This window comes from Heterodontus francisci, unplaced genomic scaffold (assembly GCF_036365525.1).
Source record: "Heterodontus francisci isolate sHetFra1 unplaced genomic scaffold, sHetFra1.hap1 HAP1_SCAFFOLD_172, whole genome shotgun sequence".
Classification (NCBI taxonomy): domain Eukaryota; kingdom Metazoa; phylum Chordata; class Chondrichthyes; order Heterodontiformes; family Heterodontidae; genus Heterodontus; species Heterodontus francisci.
The window spans coordinates 941,840-964,646 of NW_027141631.1; positions in this window are offsets into that span (position 1 = coordinate 941,840).

A 22,807-nucleotide genomic window follows, 5' to 3' on the forward strand; every position below is an offset into this window, starting at 1 on the left:
GTCTTTGTGTTTGTGTTTGTGTTTGTGTGCGCATATATAAAAGTCTCTGTCTTTGTGTTTGTGTTTGTGTTTGTGTGCGCATATATAAAATACTCTGTGTTTGTGTTGGTGTTTGTGTGCGCATATATAAAAGTCTCTGTGTTTGTGTTGGTGTTTGTGTGCGCATATATAAAAGTCTCTGTGTTTGTGTTTGTATTTGTGTGCGCATATATAAAAGTCTCTGTGTTTGTGTTTGTGTTTGTGTTTGAATTTGTGTTTGTGTGCGCATATATAAAAGTCTCTGTGTTTGTGTTTGTGTTTGTGTGCGCATATATAACAGTCTCTGTGTTTGTGTTTGTGTTTGTGTGCGCATATATAAAAGTCTCTGTGTTTGTGTTTGTGTTTGTGTGCGCATATATAAAAATATTTGTGTTTGTGTTTGTGTTTGTGTGCGCATATATAAAAGTCTCTGTGTTTGTGTTTGTGTGCGCATATATAAAAGTCTCTGTGTTTGTGTTTGTGTTTGTGTGCGCATATATAAAAGTCTCTGTGTTTGTGTTTGTGTTTGTGTGCGCATATATAAACGTCTCTGTCTTTGTGTTTGTGTTTGTGTTTGTGTTTGTGTGTGCATGTATAAAAGTCTCTGTCTTTGTGTTTGTGTTTGTGTTTGTGTGCGCATATATAAAAGTCTCTGTCTTTGTGTTTGTGTTTGTGTTTGTGTGCGCATATATAAAAGTCTCTGTCTTTGTGTTTGTGTTTGTGTTTGTGTGCACATATATAAAAGTCTCTGTGTTTGTGTTTGTGTTTGTGTTTGTGTGCGCATATATAAAAGTCTCTGCGTTTGTGTTTGTGTTTGTGTTTGTGTGCGCATATATAAAAGTCTCTGTCTTTGTGTTTGTGTTTGTGTTTGTCTTTGTGTTTGTGTGCGCATATATAAAAGTCTCTGTCTTTGTGTTTGTGTTTGTGTTTGTATTTGTGTTTGTCTTTGTCTTTGTGTTTGTGTTTGTGTTTGTCTTTGTGTTTGTCTTTGTGTTTGTGTTTGTGTTTGTCTTTGTGTTTGTGTTTGTGTCTGTGTGCGCATATATAAAAGTCTCTGTCTTTGTTTGTTTTTGTGTTTGTGTTTGTGTTTGTGTTTGTGTGCGCATATATAAAAGTCTCTGTCTTTGTGTTTGTGTTTGTGTTTGTGTTTGTGTGCGCATATATAAAAGTCTCTGTCTTTGTGTTTGTGTTTGTGTTTGTGTGTGCATATATAAGTCTCTGTCGTTGTGTTTGTGTTTGTGTTTGTGTTTGTGTGCGCATATATAAAAGTCTCTGTCTTTGTGTTTGTGTTTGTGTTTGCGTTTGTGTGCGCATGTAATAAAAGTCTCTGTGTTTGTGTTTGTGTTTGTGTGCGCATATATAAAAGTCTCTGTGTTTGTGTTTGTGTTTGTGTTTGTGTTTGTGTGCGCATATATAAAAGTCTCTGTGTTTGTGTTTGTGTTTGTGTTTGTGTTTGTGTGCGCATATGTAAAAGTCTCTGTCTTTGTGTTTGTGTTTGTGTTTGTGTATGTGTGCGCATATATAAAAGTCTCTGTCTTTGTGTTTGTGTTTGTGTTTGTGTTTGTGTGCGCATATATAAAAGTCTCTGTCTTTGTGATTGTGTTTGAGTTTGTGTGCGCATATATAAAAGTCTCTGTATTTGTGTTTGTGTTTGTGTTTGTGTGCGCATATATAAATGTCTCTGCCTTTGTGTTTATGTTTGTGTTTGTGTGCGCATATATAAAAGTCTCTGTCTTTGTGTTTGTGTGCGCATATATAAAAGTCTCTGTCTTTGTGTTTGTGTTTGTGTTTGTGTTTGTGTTTGTGTGCGCATATATAAAAGTCTCTGTCTTTGTGTTTGTGTGCCCATATATAAAAGTATCTGTCTTTGTGTTTGTGTTTGTGTTTGTGTTTGTCTTTGCATATATAAAAGTCTTTGTGTTTGTGTTTGTGTTTGTGTTTGCATATATAAAAGTCTTTGTGTCTGTGTTTGTGTTTGTGTTTGTGTTTGTGTGCGCATATATAAAAGTCTCTGTGATTGTGTTTGTGTTTGTGTGCGCATATATAACTGTCTCTGTGTTTGTGTTTGTGTTTGTGTGCGCATATATAAAAGTCTCTGTGTTTGTGTTTGTGTTTGTGTTTGTGTGCTCATATATAAAAGTCTCTGTGTTTGTGTTTGTGTTTGTGTGCGCATATATAAAAGTCGCTGTGTTTGTGCTTGTGTTTGTGTTTGTGTTTGTGTTTGTGTGCGCATATATAAGAGTCCCTGTGTTTGTGTTTGTGTTTGTGTTTGTGTGCGCATATATAAAAGTATCTGTGTTTGTGTTTGTGTGCGCAGATATAAAAGTCTCTGTGTTTGTGTTTGTGTGCGCATATATAAAAGTCTCTGTGTTTGTGTTTGTGTTTGTGTTTGTGTGCGCATATATAAAGGTCTCTGTGTTTGTGTTTGTGTTTGTGTTTGTGTGCGCATATATAAATGTCTCTGTGTTTGTGTTTGTGTTTGTGTGCACATATATAAAAGTCTCTGTGTTTGTGTTTGTGTTTGTGTGCGCATATATAAAAGTCTTTGTGTTTGTGTTTGTGTTTATGTGCGCATATATAAAAGTCTCTGTGTTTGTGTTTGTGTTTGTGTGCTCATATATATAAGTCTCTGTGTTTGTGTTTGTGTGCGCATATATAAAAGTCTCTGTGTATGTGTTTGTGTTTGAGTTTGTGTGCGCATATATAAAAGTCTCTGTGTTTGTGTTTGTGTTTGCGTGCGCATATATAAAAGTCTCCGTGTTTGTGTTTGTGTTTGTGTTTGTGTGTGCATATATAAAAGTCACTGTGTTTGTGTTTGTGTTTGTGTGCGCATATATAAAATCTCTGTGTTTGTGTTTGTGTTTGTGTGCGCATTTATAAAAGTCTCTGTGTTTGTGTTTGTGTTTGTGTGCGCATATATAAAAGTCTCTGTGATTGTGTTTGTGTTTGTGTGCGCATAGATAAAAGTCTCTGTGTTTGTGTTTGTGTTTGTGTGCGCATATATAAAAGTCTCTGTGTTTGTGTTTGTGTTTGTGTTTGTGTGCGCATGTATAAAGTCTCTGTGTTTGTGTTTGTGTTTGTGTGCGCATATATAAAAGTCGCTGTGTTTATGTTTGTGTTTGTGTTTGTGTGCGCATATATAAGAGTCTCTGTGTTGGTGTTTGTGTTTGTGTTTGTGTGCGCATATATAAAAGTCTCTGTGTTTGTGTTTGTGTGCGCATATATAAAAGTCTCTGTCTTTGTTTGTTTTTGTGTTTGTGTTTGTGTTTGTGTGCGCATATATAAAAGTCTCAGTCTTTGTGTTTGTCTTTGTGTTTGTGTTTGAGTGCGCATATATACAAGTCTCTGTCTTTGAGTTTGTGTTTGTGTTTGTGTTTGTGTGCGCATATATAAAAGTCTCTGTCTTTGTGTTTGTGTTTGTGTTTGTGTTTGTGAGCGCATATATAAAAGTCTCTGTCTTTGTGTTTGTGTTTGTGTTTCTGTTTCTGTTTGTGTTTGTGTGCGCATATATAAAAGTCTCTGTCTTTGTGTTTGTGTTTGTGTTTGTGTTTGTGTGCGCATATATAAAAGTCTCTGTCTTTGTCTTTGTGTTTGTGTTTGTGTTTGTGTGCGCATGTAATAAAAGTCTCTGTGTTTGTGTTTGTGTTTGTGTGCGCATATATAAAAGTCTCTGTGTTTGTGTTTGTGTTTGTGTTTGTGTTTGTGTGCGCATATATAAAAGTCTCTGTGTTTGTGTTTGTGTTTGTGTTTGTGTGCGCATATATAAACGTCTCTGTCTTTGTGTTTGTGTTTGTGTTTGTGTTTGTGTTTGTGTGCGCATATGTAAAAGTCTCTGTCTTTGTGTTTGTGTTTGTGTTTGTGTTTGTGTGCGCATATATAAAAGTCTCTGTCTTTGTGTTTGTGTTTGTGTTTGTGTTTGTGTGCGCATATATAAAAGTCTCTGTCTTTGTGTTTGTGTTTGAGTTTGTGTGCGCATATATAAAAGTCTCTGTCTTTGTGTTTATGTTTGTGTTTGTGTTTGTGTGCGCATATATAAAAGTCTCTGTCTTTGTGTTTGTGTGCGCATATAAAAAAGTCTCTGTCTTTGTGTTTGTGTGCGCATATATAAAAGTCTCTGTATTTGTGTTTGTGTTTGTGTTTGTGTTTGCATATATAAAAGTCTTTGTGTTTGTGTTTGTGTTTGTGTTTGCATATATAAAAGTCTTTGTGTCCGTGTTTGTGTTTGTGTTTGTGTTTGTGTTTGTGTGCGCATATATAAAAGTCTCTGTCTTTGTGTTTGTGTTTGTGTGCGCATATATAAAAGTCTCTGTCTTTGTGTTTATGTTTGTGTTTGTGTTTGTGTGCGCATATATAAAAGTCTCTGTCTTTGTGTTTGTGTGCGCATATAAAAAAGTCTCTGTCTTTGTGTTTGTGTTTGTGTTTGTGTTTGTGTTTGTGTGCGCATATATAAAAGTCTCTGTCTTTGTGTTTGTGTGCGCATATATAAAAGTCGCTGTATTTGTGTTTGTGTTTGTGTTTGTGTTTGCATATATAAAAGTCTTTGTGTTTGTGTTTGTGTTTGTGTTTGCATATATAAAAGTCTTTGTGTCCGTGTTTGTGTTTGTGTTTGTGTTTGTGTTTGTGTGCGCATATATAACAGTCTCTGTGATTGTGTTTGTGTTTGTGTGCGCATATATAAAAGTCTCTGTGTTTGTGTTTGTGGGCGCATATATAAAAGTCTCTGTGTTTGTGTTTGTGTTTGTGTTTGTGTGCTCATATATAAAAGTCTCTGTGTTTGTGTTTGTGTTTGTGTGCGCATATATAAAAGTCGCTGTGTTTGTGCTTCTGTTTGTGTTTGTGTTTGTGTGCGCGTGTATAAGAGTCTCTGTGTTTGTGTTTGTGTTTGTGTTTGTGTGCGCATATATAAAAGTCTCTGTGTTCGTGTTTGTGTGCGCATATATAAAAGTCTCTGTGTTTGTGTTTGTGTTTGTGTGCGCATATATAAAAGTCTCTGTGTTTGTGTTTGTGTTTGTGTGCGCATATATAAAAGTCTCTGTGTTTGTGTTTGTGTTTGTGTTTGTGTTTGTGTGCACATATATAAAAGTCTCTGTGTTTGTGTTTGTGTTTGTGTGCGCATATATAAAAGTCTTTGTGTTTGTGTTTGTGTTTGTGTGCGCATATATAAATGTCTCTGTGTTTGTGTTTGTGTTTGTGTGCGCATATATATAAGTCTCTGTGTTTGTGTTTGTGTGCGCATATATAAAAGTCTCTGTGTTTGTGTTTGTGTTTGAGTTTGTGTGCGCATATATAAAAGTCTCTGTGTTTGTGTTTGTGTTTGCGTGCGCATATATAAAAGTCTCCGTGTTTGTGTTTGTGTTTGTGTTTGTGTGCGCATATATAAAAGTCTCTGTGTTTGTGTTTGTGTGCGCATATATAAAATCTCTGTGTTTGTGTTTGTGTTTGTGTGCGCATTTATAAAAGTCTCTGTGTTTGTGTTTGTGTTTGTGTGCGCATATATCAAAGTCTCTGTGTTTGTGTTTGTGTGCGCATATATAAAAGTCTCTGTGTTTGTGTTTGTGTTTGTGTGCGCATATATAAAAGTCTCTGTGTTTGTGTTTGTGTTTGTGTTTGTGTGCGCATATATAAGAGTCTCTGTGTTTGTGTTTGTGTTTGTGTGCGCATATATAAAAGTTGCTGTGTTTATGTTTGTGTTTGTGTGCGCATATATAAAAGTCGCTGTATTTGTGTTTGTGTTTGTGTTTGTGTTTGCATATATAAAAGTCTTTGTGTTTGTGTTTGTGTTTGTGTTTGCATATATAAAAGTCTTTGTGTCCGTGTTTGTGTTTGTGTTTGTGTTTGTGTTTGTGTGCGCATATATAACAGTCTCTGTGATTGTGTTTGTGTTTGTGTGCGCATATATAAAAGTCTCTGTGTTTGTGTTTGTGGGCGCATATATAAAAGTCTCTGTGTTTGTGTTTGTGTTTGTGTTTGTGTTTGTGTGCTCATATATAAAAGACTCTGTGTTTGTGTTTGTGTTTGTGTGCGCATATATAAAAGTCGCTGTGTTTGTGCTTCTGTTTGTGTTTGTGTTTGTGTGCGCGTGTATAAGAGTCTCTGTGTTTGTGTTTGTGTTTGTGTGCGCATATATAAAAGTCTCTGTGTTTGTGTTTGTGTGCGCATATATAAAAGTCTCTGTGTTTGTGTTTGTGTTTGTGTGCGCATATATAAAAGTCTCTGTGTTTGTGTTTGTGTTTGTGTGCGCATATATAAAAGTCTCTGTGTTTGTGTTTGTGTTTGTGTTTGTGTTTGTGTGCACATATATAAAAGTCTCTGTGTTTGTGTTTGTGTTTGTGTGCGCATATATAAAAGTCTTTGTGTTTGTGTTTGTGTTTGTGTGCGCATATATAAATGTCTCTGTGTTTGTGTTTGTGTTTGTGTGCGCATATATAAGAGTCTCTGTGTTTGTGTTTGTGTGCGCATATATAAAAGTCTCTGTGTTTGTGTTTGTGTTTGAGTTTGTGTGCGCATATATAAAAGTCTCTGTGTTTGTGTTTGTGTTTGCGTGCGCATATATAAAAGTCTCCGTGTTTGTGTTTGTGTTTGTGTTTGTGTGCACATATATAAAAGTCTCTGTGTTTGTGTTTGTGTGCGCATATATAAAATCTCTGTGTTTGTGTTTGTGTTTGTGTGCGCATTTATAAAAGTCTCTGTGTTTGTGTTTGTGTTTGTGTGCGCATATATCAAAGTCTCTGTGTTTGTGTTTGTGTTTGTGTGCGCATATATAAAAGTCTCTGTGTTTGTGTTTGTGTTTGTGTGCGCATATATAAAAGTCTCTGTGTTTGTGTTTGTGTTTGTGTTTGTGTGCGCATATATAAGAGTCTCTGTGTTTGTGTTTGTGTTTGTGTGCGCATATATAAAAGTCGCTGTGTTTATGTTTGTGTTTGTGTGCGCATATATAAGAGTCTCTGTGTTTGTGTTTGTGTTTGTGTTTGTGTGCGCATATATAAAAGTCTCTGTGTTTGTGTTTGTGTGCGCATATATAAAAGTCTCTGTGTTTGTGTTTGTGTTTGTGTGCGCATATATAAAAGTCTTTGTGTTTGTGTTTGTGTTTGTGTTTGTGTGCGCATATATAAAAGTCTCTGTGTTTGTGTTTGTGCTTGTGTTTGTGTTTGTGTGCGCATATATAAAAGTCTCTGTGTTTGTGTTTGTGTTTGTGTCTGTGTGCACATATATAAAAGTCTCTGTGTTGGTGTTTGTGCTTGTGTGCGCATATATAAAAGTTTTTGTGCTTGTGTTTGTGTGCGCATATATAAAAGTCTCTGTGTTTGTGTTTGTGTTTGTGTGCGCATATATAAAAGTCTGTGTTTGTGTTTGTGTGCGCATATATAAAAGTCTCTGTGTTTGTGTTTGTGTTTGTGTTTGTGTTTGTGTGCGCATATATAAAAGTCTCTGTGTTTGTGTTTGTGTTTGTGTTTGTGTGCGCATATATAAAAGTCTCTGTGTTTGTGTTTGTGTTTGTGTTTGTGTGCGCATATATAAAAGTCTCTGCGTTTGTGTTTGTGTTTGTGTTTGTGTTTGTGTGCGCATATATACAAGTCTCTGTGTTTGTGTTTGTGTTTGTGTGCGCATATATAAAAGTCTCTGTGTTTGTGTTTTTCTTTGTGTTTGTCTTTGTGTTTGTCTTTGTGTGCGCATATATAAAATTCTTTGTGTTTTTGTTTGTGTTTGTGTTTGTGTGTGTGTTTGTGTGCGCATATATAAAAGTCTTTGTGTTTGTGGTTGTGTTTGTTTTTGTGTTTGTGTTTGTGTTTGTGTGCGCATATATAAAAGTCTTTGTGTTTGTGTTTGTGTTTGTGTTTGTGTTTGTGTTTGTGTGCGCATATATAAAAGTCTTTGTGTTTTTGTTTGTGTTTGTGTTTGTGTGTGTGTTTGTGTGCGCATATATAAAAGTCTTTGTGTTTGTGGTTGTGTTTGTGTTTGTGTTTGTGTTTGTGTGCGCATATATAAAAGTCTTTGTGTTTGTGTTTGTGTTTGTGTTTGTGTTTGTGTGCGCATATATAAACGTCTTTGTGTTTGTGTTTGTTTTTGTGTTTGTGTTTGTCTTTGTGTGCGCTTATATAAAAGTCTTTGTGTTTGTGTTTGTGTTTGTCTTTGTGTTTGTGTTTGTGTTTGTGTGCGCATATATAAATGTCTTTGTGTTTGTGTTTGTGTTTGTGTGCGCATATATAAAAGTATTTCTGTTTGTGTTTGTGTTTGTCTTTGTGTTTGTGTTTGTGTTTGTGTTTGTGTGCGCATATATAAAAGTCTTTGTGTTTGGGTTTGTGTTTGTCTTTGCGTTTGTGTTTGTGTTTGTGTTTGTGTGCGCATATATAAATGTCTTTGTGTTTGTGTTTGTGTTTGTGTTTGTGTGTGCATTTATAAAAGTCTTTGTGTTTGTGTTTGTGTTTGTCTTTGTGTTTGTCTGTGTGTTTGTGTGCGCATATATAAAAGCTTGGCCATGTGAGCCGCATGGAAGATGGCAGGATCCCCAAAGACACATTGTACAGCGAGCTCGCCACTGGTATCAGACCCACCGGCCGTCCATGTCTCCGTTATAAAGACGTCTGCAAACGTGACATGAAATCGTGTGACATTGATCACAAGTCGTGGGAGTCAGTTGCCAGCATTCGCCAGAGCTGGCGGGCAGCCATAAAGACAGGGCTAAATTGTGGCGAGTCGAAGAGACTTAGTAGTTGGCAGGAAAAAAGACAGAGGCGCAAGGGGAGAGCCAACTGTGCAACAGCCCCAACAAACAATTGTCTCTGCAGCACCTGTGGAAGAGCCTGTCACTCCAGAATTGGCCTTTATAGCCACTCCAGGCGCTGCTTCACAAACCACTGACCACCTCCAGGCGCGTATCCATTGTCTCTCGAGATAAGGAGGCCCAAAAGAAAGAAAAGAAGAAGAATATAAAAGTCTTTGTGTTTGTGTTTGTGTTTGTGTTTGTGTTTGTGTGCGCAGAAATAAAAGTCTTTGCATTTGTGTTTGTGTTTGTGTTTGTGTGCGCATATATAAAAGTCTTTGTGTTTGTGTTTGTGTTTGTGTTTGTGTTTGTGTGCGCATATATAAAAGTCTTTGTGTTTGTGTTTGTGTTTGTGTTTGTGTGTGCATATATAAAAGTCTTTGTGTTTGTGTTTGTGTTTGTGTTTGTGTTTGTGTGCGAATATATAAAAGTCTTTGTGTTTGTGTTTGTGCGCGCATATATAAAAGTCTTTGTGTTTGTGTTTGTGTTTGTGTGCGCATATATAAAAGTCTTTGTGTTTGTGGTTGTGTGCGCATATATAAAAGTCATTGTGTTTGTGTTTGTGTTTGTGTGCTCATATATAAAAGTCTTTGTGTTTGTGTTTGTGTGCGCATATATAAAAGTCTTTGTGTTTGTGTTTGTGTTTGTGTTTGTGTGCGCATATATAAAAGTCTCTGCGTTTGTGTTTGTGTTTGTGTTTGTGTGCGCATATATAAAAGTCTCTGTCTTTGTGTTTGTGTTTGTCTTTGTGTTTGTGTGCGCATATATAAAAGTCTCTGTCTTTGTGTTTGTGTTTGTGTTTGTCTTTGTGTTTGTGTGCGCATATATAAAAGTCTCTGTCTTTGTGTTTGTGTTTGTGTTTGTGTTTGTCTTTGTGTTTGTGTTTGTGTTTGTGTTTGTCTTTGTGTTTGTGTTTGTGTTTGTGTTTGTGTTTGTCTTTGTGTTTGTGTTTGTGTCTGTGTGCGCATATATAAAAGTCTCTGTCTTTGTTTGTGTTTGTGTTTGTGTTTGTGTTTGTGTTTGTGTGCGCATATATAAAAGTCTCTGTCTTTGTGTTTGTGTTTGTGTTTGTGTGCGCATATATAAAAGTCTCTGTCTTTGTGTTTGTGTTTGTGTTTGTGTTTCTGTTTGTGTGCGCATATATAAGTCTCTGTCTTTGTGTTTGTGTTTGTGTTTGTGTTTGTGTGCGCATATATAAAAGTCTATGTCTTTGTGTTTGTGTTTGTGTTTGTGTTTGTGTGCGCATGTAATAAAAGTCTCTGTGTTTGTGTTTGTGCTTGTGTGCGCATATATAAAAGTATCTGTGTTTGTGTTTGTGTTTGTGTTTGTGTGTGCATATATAAAAGTCTCTGTGTTTGTGTTTGTGTTTGTGTTTGTGTGCGCATATATAAACGTCTCTGTCTTTGTGTTTGAGTTTGTGTTTGTGTTTGTGTTTGTGTGCGCATATGTAAAAGTCTCTGTCTTTGTGTTTGTGTTTGTTTTTGTGTGCGCATATATAAAAGTCTCTGTCTTTGTGTTTGTGTTTGTGTTTGTGTTTGTGTGCGCATATATAAAAGTCTCTGTCTTTGTGATTGTGTTTGAGTTTGTGTGCGCATATATAAAAGTCTCTGTATTTGTGTTTGTGTTTGTGTTTGTGTGCGCATATATAAAAGTCTCTGCCTTTGTGTTTATGTTTGTGTTTGTGTGCGCATATATAAAAGTCTCTGTCTTTGTGTTTGTGTGCGCATATATAAAAGTCTCTGTCTTTGTGTTTGTGTTTGTGTTTGTGTTTGTGTTTGTGTTTGTGTGCGCATATATAAAAGTCTCTGTCTTTGTGTTTGTGTGCGCATATATAAAAGTCTCTGTCTTTGTGTTTGTGTTTGTGTTTGTGTTTGTCTTTGCATATATAAAAGTCTTTGTGTTTGTGTTTGTGTTTGTGTTTGCATATATAAAAGTCTTTGTGTCCGTGTTTGTGTTTGTGTTTGTGTGCGCATATATAAAAGTCTCTATGATTGTGTTTGTGTTTGTGTGCGCATATATAAAAGTCTCTGTGTTTGTGTTTGTGTTTGTGTTTGTGTGCTCATATATAAAAGTCTCTGTGTTTGTGTTTGTGTTTGTGTGCGCATATATAAAAGTCGCTGTGTTTGTGCTTGTGTTTGTGTTTGAGTTTGTGTTTGTGTGCGCATATATAAGAGTCTCTGTGTTTGTGTTTGTGTTTGTGTGCGCATATATAAAAGTCTCTGTGTTTGTGTTTGTGTGCGCATATATAAAAGTCTCAGTGTTTGTGTTTGTGTTTGTGTGCGCATATATAAAAGTCTCTGTGTTTGTGTTTGTGTTTGTGTTTGTGTTTGTGTGCGCATATATAAAAGTCTCTGTGTTTGTGTTGGTGTTTGTGTTTGTGTGCGCATATATAAAAGTCTCTGTGTTTGTGTTTGTGTTTGTGTGCACATATATAAAAGTCTCTGTCTTTGTGTTTGTGTTTGTGTGCGCATATATAAAAGTCTTTGTGTTTGTGTTTGCGTTTATGTGCGCATATATAAAAGTCTCTGTGTTTGTGTTTGTGTTTGTGTGCGCATATATATAAGTCTCTGAGTTTGTGTTTGTGTGCGCATATATAAAAGTCTCTGTGTATGTGTTTGTGTTTGAGTTTGTGTGCGCATATATAAAAGTCTCTGTGTTTGTGTTTGTGTTTGCGTGCGCATATATAAAAGTCTCCGTGTTTGTGTTTGTGTTTGTGTTTGTGTGTGCATATATAAAAGTCACTGTGTTTGTGTTTGTGTTTGTGTGCGCATATATAAAATCTCTGTGTTTGTGTTTGTGTTTGTGTGCGCATTTATAAAAGTCTCTGTGTTTGTGTTTGTGTTTGTGTGCGCATATATAAAAGTCTCTGTGATTGTGTTTGTGTTTGTGTGCGCATAGATAAAAGTCTCTGTGATTGTGTTTGTGTTTGTGTGCGCATATATAAAGTCTCTGTGTTTGTGTTTGTGTTTGTGTGCGCATATATAAAAGTCGCTGTGTTTATGTTTGTGTTTGTGTTTGTGTGCGCATATATAAGAGTCTCTGTGTTTGTGTTTGTGTTTGTGTTTGTGTGCGCATATATAAAAGTCTCTGTGTTTGTGTTTGTGTGCGCATATATAAAAGTCTCTGTCTTTGTTTGTTTTTGTGTTTGTGTTTGTGTTTGTGTGCGCATATATAAAAGTCTCAGTCTTTGTGTTTGTCTTTGTGTTTGTGTTTGAGTGCGCATATATACAAGTCTCTGTCTTTGAGTTTGTGTTTGTGTTTGTGTTTGTGTGCGCATATATAAAAGTCTCTGTCTTTGTGTTTGTGTTTGTGTTTGTGTTTGTGTGCGCATATATAAAAGTCTCTGTCTTTGTGTTTGTGTTTGTGTTTGTGTTTCTGTTTGTGTTTGTGTGCGCATATATAAAAGTCTCTGTCTTTGTGTTTGTGTTTGTGTTTGTGTTTGTGTGCGCATATATAAAAGTCTCTGTCTTTGTCTTTGTGTTTGTGTTTGTGTTTGTGTGCGCATGTAATAAAAGTCTCTGTGTTTGTGTTTGCGTTTGTGTGCGCATATATAAAAGTCTCTGTGTTTGTGTTTGTGTTTGTGTTTGTGTTTGTGTGCGCATATATAAAAGTCTCTGTGTTTGTGTTTGTGTTTGTGTTTGTGTGCGCATATATAAACGTCTCTGTCTTTGTGTTTGTGTTTGTGTTTGTGTTTGTGTTTGTGTGCGCATATGTAAAAGTCTCTGTCTTTGTGTTTGTGTTTGTGTTTGTGTTTGTGTGCGCATATATAAAAGTCTCTGTCTTTGTGTTTGTGTTTGTGTTTGTGTTTGTGTGCGCATATATAAAAGTCTCTGTCTTTGTGTTTGTGTTTGAGTTTGTGTGCGCATATATAAAAGTCTCTGTATTTGTGTTTGTGTTTGTGTTTGTGTGCGCATATATAAAAGTCTCTGTCTTTGTGTTTATGTTTGTGTTTGTGTTTGTGTGCGCATATATAAAAGTCTCTGTCTTTGTGTTTGTGTGCGCATATAAAAAAGTCTCTGTCTTTGTGTTTGTGTTTGTGTTTGTGTTTGTGTGCGCATATATAAAAGTCTCTGTCTTTGTGTTTGTGTGCGCATATATAAAAGTCTCTGTATTTGTGTTTGTGTTTGTGTTTGTGTTTGCATATATAAAAGTCTTTGTGTTTGTGTTTGTGTTTGTGTTTGCATATATAAAAGTCTTTGTGTCCGTGTTTGTGTTTGTGTTTGTGTTTGTGTTTGTGTGCACATATATAAAAGTCTCTGTCTTTGTGTTTGTGTTCGTGTTTGTGTTTGTGTGTGCATATATAAAAGTCTCTGTCTTTGTGTTTGTGTTTGAGTTTGTGTGCGCATATATAAAAGTCTCTGTATTTGTGTTTGTGTTTGTGTTTGTGTGCGCATATATAAAAGTCTCTGTCTTTGTGTTTATGATTGTGTTTGTGTTTGTGTGCGCATATATAAAAGTCTCTGTCTTTGTGTTTGTGTGCGCATATAAAAAAGTCTCTGTCTTTGTGTTTGTGTTTGTGTTTGTGTTTGTGTTTGTGTTTGCATATATAAAAGTCTTTGTGTTTGTGTTTGTGTTTGTGTTTGCATATATAAAAGTCTTTGTGTCCGTGTTTGTGTTTGTGTTTGTGTTTGTGTTTGTGTGCGCATATATAACAGTCTCTGTGATTGTGTTTGTGTTTGTGTGCGCATATATAAAAGTCTCTGTGTTTGTGTTTGTGGGCGCATATATAAAAGTCTCTGTGTTTGTGTTTGTGTTTGTGTTTGTGTGCTCATATATAAAAGTCTCTGTGTTTGTGTTTGTGTTTGTGTGCGCATATATAAAAGTCGCTGTGTTTGTGCTTCTGTTTGTGTTTGTGTTTGTGTGCGCGTGTATAAGAGTCTCTGTGTTTGTGTTTGTGTTTGTGTGCGCATATATAAAAGTCTCTGTGTTTGTGTTTGTGTGCGCATATATAAAAGTCTCTGTGTTTGTGTTTGTGTTTGTGTGCGCATCTCTAAAAGTCTCTGTGTTTGTGTTTGTGTTTGTGTGCGCATATATAAAAGTCTCTGTGTTTGTGTTTGTGTTTGTGTTTGTGTGCACATATATAAAAGTCTCTGTGTTTGTGTTTGTGTTTGTGTGCGCATATATAAAAGTCTTTGTGTTTGTGTTTGTGTTTGTGTGCGCATATATAAATGTCTCTGTGTTTGTGTTTGTGTGCGCATATATAAAAGTCTCTGTGTTTGTGTTTGTGTGCGCATATATAAATGTCTCTGTGTTTGTGTTTGTGTTTGAGTTTGTGTGCGCATATATAAAAGTCTCTGTGTTTGTGTTTGTGTTTGCGTGCGCATATATAAAAGTCTCCGTGTTTGTGTTTGTGTTTGTGTTTGTGTGCGCATATATAAAAGTCTCTGTGTTTGTGTTTGTGTTTGTGTGCGCATATATAAAATCTCTGTGTTTGTGTTTGTGTTTGTGTGCGCATTTATAAAAGTCTCTGTGTTTGTGTTTGTGTTTGTGTGCGCATATATAAAAGTCTCTGTGTTTGTGTTTGTGTTTGTGTGCGCATATATAAAAGTCTCTGTGTTTGTGTTTGTGTTTGTGTGCGCATATATAAAAGTCTCTGTGTTTGTGTTTGTGTTTGTGTTTGTGTGCGCATATATAAGAGTCTCTGTGTTTGTGTTTGTGTTTGTGTGCGCATATATAAAAGTCGCTGTGTTTATGTTTGTGTTTGTGTGCGCATATATAAGAGTCTCTGTGTTTGTGTTTGTTTTTGTGTTTGTGTGCGCATATATAAAAGTCTCTGTGTTTGTGTTTGTGTGCGCATATATAAAAGTCTCTGTGTTTGTGTTTGTGTTTGTGTGCGCATATATAAAAGTCTTTGTGTTTGTGTTTGTGTTTGTGTTTGTGTGCGCATATATAAAAGTCTCTGTGTTTGTGTTTGTGCTTGTGTTTGTGTTTGTGTGCGCATATATAAAAGTCTCTGTGTTTGTGTTTGTGTTTGTGTCTGTGTGCACATATATAAAAGTCTCTGTGTTGGTGTTTGTGTTTGTGTGCGCATATATAAAAGTTTTTGTGTTTGTGTTTGTGTGCGCATATATAAAAGTCTCTGTGTTTGTGTTTGTGTTTGTGTGCGCATATATAAAAGTATCTGTGTTTGTGTTTGTGTGCGCATATATAAAAGTCTCTGTGTTTGTGTTTGTGTTTGTGTTTGTGTTTGTGTGCGCATATATAAAAGTCTCTGTGTTTGTGTTTGTGTTTGTGTTTGTGTGCGCATATATAAAAGTCTCTGTGTTTGTGTTTGTGTTTGTGTGCGCATATATAAAAGTCTCTGCGTTTGTGTTTGTGTTTGTGTTTGTGTTTGTGTGCGCATATATACAAGTCTCTGTGTTTGTGTTTGTGTTTGTGTGCGCATATATAAAAGTCTCTGTGTTTGTGTTTGTCTTTGTGTTTGTCTTTGTGTTTGTCTTTGTGTGCGCATATATAAAATTCTTTGTGTTTTTGTTTGTGTTTGTGTTTGTGTGTGTTTGTGTGCGCATATATAAAAGTCTTTGTGTTTGTGGTTGTGTTTGTGTTTGTGTTTGTGTTTGTGTTTGTGTGCGCATATATAAAAGTCTTTGTGTTTGTGTTTGTGCTTGTGTTTGTGTTTGTGTGCGCATTTATAAAAGTCTTTGTGTTTGTGTTTGTATTTGTGTGCGCTTATATAAAAGTCTTTGTGTTTGTGTTTGTGTTTGTCTTTGTGTTTGTGTTTGTGTTTGTGTGCGCATATATAAATGTCTTTGTGTTTGTGTTTGTGTTTGTGTGCGCATATATAAAAGTATTTCTGTTTGTGTTTGTGTTTGTCTTTGTGTTTGTGTTTGTGGTTGTGTTTGTGTGCGCATATATAAAAGTCTTTGTGTTTGGGTTTGTGTTTGTCTTTGCGTTTGTGTTTGTGTTTGTGTTTGTGTGCGCATATATAAATGTCTTTGTGTTTGTGTTTGTGTTTGTGTTTGTGTGCACATATATAAAAGTCTTTGTGTTTGTGTTTGTGTTTGTCTTTGTGTTTGTCTGTGTGTTTGTGTGCGCATATATAAAAGCTTGGCCATGTGAGCCGCATGGAAGATGGCAGGATCCCCAAAGACACATTGTACAGCGAGCTCGCCACTGGTATCAGACCCACCGGCCGTCCATGTCTCCGTTATAAAGACGTCTGCAAACGTGACATGAAATCGTGTGACATTGATCACAAGTCGTGGGAGTCAGTTGCCAGCATTCGCCAGAGCTGGCGGGCAGCCATATAGACAGGGCTAAATTGTGGCGAGTCGAAGAGACTTAGTAGTTGGCAGGAAAAAAGACAGAGGCGCAAGGGGAGAGCCAACTGTGCAACAGCCCCAACAAACAATTTTCTCTGCAGCACCTGTGGAAGAGCCTGTCACTCCAGAATTGGCCTTTATAGCCACTCCAGGCGCTGCTTCACAAACCACTGACCACCTCCAGGCGCGTATCCATTGTCTCTCGAGATAAGGAGGCCCAAAAGAAAGAAAAGAAGAAGAATATAAAAGTCTTTGTGTTTGTGTTTGTGTTTGTGTTTGTGTGCGCAGAAATAAAAGTCTTTGCATTTGTGTTTGTGTTTGTGTTTGTGTTTGTGTGCGCATATATAAAAGTCTTTGTGTTTGTGTTTGTGTTTGTGTTTGTGTTTGTGTGTGCATATATAAAAGTCTTTGTGTTTGTGTTTGTGTTTGTGTTTGTGTTTGTGTGCGAATATATAAAAGTCTTTGTGTTTGTGTTTGTGCGCGCATATATAAAAGTCTTTGTGTTTGTGTTTGTGTTTGTGTGCGCATATATAAAAGTCTTTGTGTTTGTGGTTGTGTGCGCATATATAAAAGACTTTGTGTTTGTGTTTGTGTTTGTGTGCTCATATATAAAAGTCTTTGTGTTTGTGTTTGTGTGCGCATATATAAAAGTCTTTGTGTTTGTGTTTGTGTGCGCATATATAAAAGTATTTGTGTTTGTGTTTGTGTGCGCATATATAAAAGTCTTTGTGTTTGTGTTTGTGTGCGCATATATAAAAGTCTTTGTGTTTGTGTGCGCATATATAAAAGTCTTTGTGTTTGTGTTTGTGTGCGCATATATAAAAGTATTTGTGTTTGTGTTTGTGTGCGCATATATAAAAGTCTTTGTGTTTGTGTTTGTGTTTGTGTGCGAATATATAAAAGTCTTTGTGTTTGTGTTTGTGTTTGAGTGCGCATATATAAAAGTCTCCGTGTTTGTGTTTGTGTTTGTGTTTGTGTGCGCATATATAAAAGTCTCTGTGTTTGTGTGCGCATATATAAAATCTCTGTGTTTGTGTTTGTGTTTGTGTGCGCATTTATAAAAGTCTCTGTGTTTGTGTTTGTGTGCGCATATATAAAAGTCTCTGTGTTTGTGTTTGTGTTTGTGTGCGCATATATAAAAGTCTCTGTGTTTGTGTTTGTGTGCGCATATATAAAAGTCTCTGTGTTTGTGTTTGTGTTTGTGTTTGTGTGCGCATATATAAGAGTCTCTGTGTTTGTGTTTGTGTTTGTGTTTGTGTGCGCATATATAAAAGTCGCTGTGTTTATGTTTGTGTTTGTGTTTGTGTGCGCATATATAAGAGTCTCTGTGTTTGTGTTTGTGTTTGTGTGCGCATATATAAAAGTCTCTGTGTTTGTGTTTGTGTGCGCATATATAAAAGTCTCTGTGTTTGTGTTTGTGTTTGTGTGCGCATATATAAAAGTCTTTGTGTTTGTGTTTGTGTGCGCATATATAAAAGTCTCTGTGTTTGTGTTTGTGCTTGTGTTTGTGTTTGTGTGCGCATATATAAAAGACTCTGTGTTTGTGTTTGTGTTTGTGTCTGTGTGCACATATATAAAAGTCTCTGTGTTTGTGTTTGTGTTTGTGTGCGCATATATAAAAGTTTTTGTGTTTGTGTTTGTGTGCGCATATATAAAAGTCTCTGCGTTTGTGTTTGTGTTTGTGTGCGCATATATGAAAGTCTCTGTGTTTGTGTTTGTGTGCGCATATATAAAAGTCTCTGTGTTTGTGTTTGTGTGCGCATATATAAAAGTCTCTGTGTTTGTGTTTGTGTTTGTGTGCGCATATATAAAAGTCTCTGTGTTTGTGTTTGTGTTTGTGTTTGTGTGCGCATATATAAAAGTCTCTGTGTTTGTGTTTGTGTTTGTGTTTGTGTGCGCATATATACAAGTCTCTGTGTTTGTGTTTGTGTTTGTGTGCGCATATATAAAAGTCTCTGTCTTTGTGTTTGTCTTTGTGTTTGTCTTTGTGTTTGTGTTTGTGTGCGCATATATAAAAGTCTTTGTGTTTTTGTTTGTGTTTGTGTTTGTGTGTGTGTTTGTGTGCGCATATATAAAAGTCTTTGTGTTTGTGGTTGTGTTTGTGTTTGTGTTTGTGTTTGTGTGCGCATATATAAAAGTCTTTGTGTTTGTGTTTGTGTTTGTGTTTGTGTGCGCATATATAAACGTATTTGTGTTTGTGTTTGTTTTTGTGTTTGTGTTTGTCTTTGTGTGCGCTTATATTAAAGTCTTTGTGTTTGTGTTTGTGTTTGTCTTTGTGTTTGTGTTTGTGTTTGTGTGCGCATATATAAATGTCTTTGTGTTTGTGTTTGTGTTTGTGTGCGCATATATAAAAGTATTTCTGTTTGTGTTTGTGTTTGTCTTTGTGTTTGTGTTTGTGTTTGTGTGCGCATATATAAAAGTCTTTGTGTTTGGGTTTGTGTTTGTCTTTGCGTTTGTGTTTGTGTTTGTGTTTGTGTGCGCATATATAAATGTCTTTGTGTTTGTGTTTGTGTTTGTGTTTGTGTGCGCATTTATAAAAGTCTTTGTGTTTGTGTTTGTGTTTGTCTTTGTGTTTGTCTGTGTGTTTGTGTGCGCATATATAAAAGCTTGGCCATGTGAGCCGCATGGAAGATGGCAGGATCCCCAAAGACACATTGTACAGCGAGCTCGCCACTGGTATCAGACCCACCGGCCGTCCATGTCTCCGTTATAAAGACGTCTGCAAACGTGACATGAAATCGTGTGACATTGATCACAAGTCGTGGGAGTCAGTTGCCAGCATTCGCCAGAGCTGGCGGGCAGCCATAAAGACAGGGCTAAATTGTGGCGAGTCGAAGAGACTTAGTAGTTGGCAGGAAAAAAGACAGAGGCGCAAGGGGAGAGCCAACTGTGCAACAGCCCCAACAAACAATTTTCTCTGCAGCACCTGTGGAAGAGCCTGTCACTCCAGAATTGGCCTTTATAGCCACTCCAGGCGCTGCTTCACAAACCACTGACCACCTCCAGGCGCGTATCCATTGTCTCTCGAGATAAGGAGGCCCAAAAGAAAGAAAAGAAGAAGAATATAAAAGTCTTTGTGTTTGTGTTTGTGTTTGTGTTTGTGTGCGCAGAAATAAAAGTCTTTGCATTTGTGTTTGTGTTTGTGTTTGTGTTTGTGTGCGCATATATAAAAGTCTTTGTGTTTGTGTTTGTGTTTGTGTTTGTGTGTGCATATATAAAAGTCTTTGTGTTTGTGTTTGTGTTTGTGTTTGTGTTTGTGTGCGAATATATAAAAGTCTTGGTGTTTGTGTTTGTGCGCGCATATATAAAAAGTCTTTGTGTTTGTGTTTGTGTTTGTGTGCGCATATATAAAAGTCTTTGTGTTTGTGGTTGTGTGCGCATATATAAAAGTCTTTGTGTTTGTGTTTGTGTTTGTGTGCTCATATATAAAAGTCTTTGTCTTTGTGTTTGTGTGCGCATATATAAAAGTCTTTGTGTTTGGGTTTGTGTGTGCATATATAAAAGTATTTGTGTTTGTGTTTGTGTGCGCATATATAAAAGTCTTTGTGTTTGTGTTTGTGTGCGCATATATAAAAGTCTTTGTGTTTGTGTGCGCATATATAAAAATCTTTGTGTTTGTGTTTGTGTGCACATATATAAAAGTCTTTGTGTTTGTGTTTGTGTGCGCATATATAAAAGTCTTTGTGTTTGTGTTTGTGTTTGTGTGCGAATATATAAAAGTCTTTGTGTTTGTGTTTGTGTTTGCGTGCGCATATATAAAAGTCTCCGTGTTTGTGTTTGTGTTTGTGTTTGTGTGCGCATATATAAAAGTCTCTGTGTTTGTGTTTGTGATTGTGTGCGCATATATAAAATCTCTGTGTTTGTGTTTGTGTTTGTGTGCGCATTTATAAAAGTCTCTGTGTTTGTGTTTGTGTTTGTGTGCGCATATATAAAAGTCTCTGTGTTTGTGTTTGTGTTTGTGTTTGTGTGCGCATATATAAAAGTCTCTGTGTTTGTGTTTGTGTTTGTGTTTGTGTGCGCATATATAAAAGTCTCTGTGTTTGTGTTTGTCTTTGTGTTTGTCTTTGTGTTTGTGTTTGTGTGCGCATATATAAAAGTATTTGTGTTTTTGTTTGTGTTTGTGTTTGTGTGTGTGTTTGTGTGCGCATATATAAAAGTCTTTGTGTTTGTGGTTGTGTTTGTGTTTGTGTTTGTGTGCGCATATATAAAAGTCTTTCTGTTTGTGTTTGTGTTTGTCTTTGTGTTTGTGTTTGTGTTTGTGTGCGCATATATAACAGTCTTTGTGTTTGGGTTTGTGTTTGTCTTTGCGTTTGTGTTTGTGTTTGTGTTTGTGTGCGCATATATAAATGTCTTTGTGTTTGTGTTTGTGTTTGTGTTTGTGTGCGCATTTATAAAAGTCTTTGTGTTTGTGTTTGTGTTTGTCTTTGTGTTTGTCTGTGTGTTTGTGTGCGCATATATAAAAGCTTGGCCATGTGAGCCGCATGGAAGATGGCAGGATCCCCAAAGACACATTGTACAGCGAGCTCGCCACTGGTATCAGACCCACCGGCCGTCCATGTCTCCGTTATAAAGACGTCTGCAAACGTGACATGAAATCGTGTGACATTGATCACAAGTCGTGGGAGTCAGTTGCCAGCATTCGCCAGAGCTGGCGGGCAGCCATAAAGACAGGGCTAAATTGTGGCGAGTCGAAGAGACTTAGTAGTTGGCAGGAAAAAAGACAGAGGCGCAAGGGGAGAGCCAACTGTGCAACAGCCCCAACAAACAATTTTCTCTGCAGCACCTGTGGAAGAGCCTGTCACTCCAGAATTGGCCTTTATAGCCACTCCAGGCGCTGCTTCACAAACCACTGACCACCTCCAGGCGCGTATCCATTGTCTCTCGAGATAAGGAGGCCCAAAAGAAAGAAAAGAAGAAGAATATAAAAGTCTTTGTGTTTGTGTTTGTGTTTGTGTTTGTGTGTGCATATATAAAAGTCTTTGTGTTTGTGTTTGTGTTTGTGTTTGTGTGCGAATATATAAAAGTCTTTGTGTTTGTGTTTGTGCGCGCATATATAAAAAGTCTTTGTGTTTGTGTTTGTGTTTGTGTGCGCATATATAAAAGTCTTTGTGTTTGTGGTTGTGTGCGCATATATAAAAGTCTTTGTGTTTGTGTTTGTGTTTGTGTGCTCATATATAAAAGTCTTTGTCTTTGTGTTTGTGTGCGCATATATAAAAGTCTTTGTGTTTGGGTTTGTGTGCGCATATATAAAAGTATTTGTGTTTGTGTTTGTGTGCGCATATATAAAAGTCTTTGTGTTTGTGTTTGTGTGCGCATATATAAAAGTCTTTGTGTTTGTGTGCGCATATATAAAAATCTTTGTGTTTGTGTTTGTGTGCACATATATAAAAGTCTTTGTGTTTGTGTTTGTGTGCGCATATATAAAAGTCTTTGTGTTTGTGTTTGTGTTTGTGTGCGAATATATAAAAGTCTTTGTGTTTGTGTTTGTGTTTGCGTGCGCATATATAAAAGTCTCCGTGTTTGTGTTTGTGTTTGTGTTTGTGTGCGCATATATAAAAGTCTCTGTGTTTGTGTTTGTGTTTGTGTGCGCATATATAAAATCTCTGTGTTTGTGTTTGTGTTTGTGTGCGCATTTATAAAAGTCTCTGTGTTTGTGTTTGTGTTTGTGTGCGCATATATAAAAGTCTCTGTGTTTGTGTTTGTGTTTGTGTTTGTGTGCGCATATATAAAAGTCTCTGTGTTTGTGTTTGTGTTTGTGTTTGTGTGCGCATATATAAAAGTCTCTGTGTTTGTGTTTGTCTTTGTGTTTGTCTTTGTGTTTGTGTTTGTGTGCGCATATATACAAGTCTTTGTGTTTTTGTTTGTGTTTGTGTGTGTGTTTGTGTGCGCATATATAAAAGTCTTTGTGTTTGTGGTTGTGTTTGTGTTCGTGTTTGTGTTTGTGTTTGTGTGCGCATATATAAAAGTCTTTGTGTTTGTGTTTGTGTTTGTGTGCGCATATATAAACGTCTTTGTGTTTGTGTTTGTTTTTGTGTTTGTGTTTGTGTTTGTGTGCGCATTTATAAACGTCTTTGTGTTTGTGTTTGTATTTGTGTGCGCTTATATAAAAGTCTTTGTGTTTGTGTTTGTGTTTGTCTTTGTGTTTGTGTTTGTGTTTGTGTTTGTGTTTGTGTGCGCATATATAAATGTCTTTGTGTTTGTGTTTGTGTTTGTGTTTGTGTGCGCATATATAAAAGTCTTTCTGTTTGTGTTTGTGTTTGTCTTTGTGTTTGTGTTTGTGTTTGTGTGCGCATATATAAAAGTCTCTGTGTTTGTGTTTGTGTTTGTGTTTGTGTGCGCATCTATAAAAGTCTCTGTGTTTGTGTTTGTGTTTGTGTTTGTGTGCGCATATATAAAAGTCTCTGTGTTTGTGTTTGTGTTTGTGTGCGCATATATAAAAGTCTCTGTGTTTGTGTTTGTGTTTGTGTGCGCATATATAAAAGTCTCTGTGTTTGTGTTTGTGTTTGTGTTTGTGTGCGCATATACAAAAGTCTCTGTGTTTGTGTTTGTGTTTGTGTGCGCATATATAAAAGTCTCTTTGTTTGTGTGCGCATATATAAAAGTCTCTGTGTTTGTGTTTGTGTTTTTGTTTGTGTTTGTGTTAGTGTGCGCATATATAAAATTCTCTGTGTTTGTGTTTGTGTTTGTGTTTGTGTTTGTGTTTGTGTGCGCATGTATAAAAGTCTCTGTGTTTGTGTTTTTGTTTGTGTGCACATATATAAAAGTC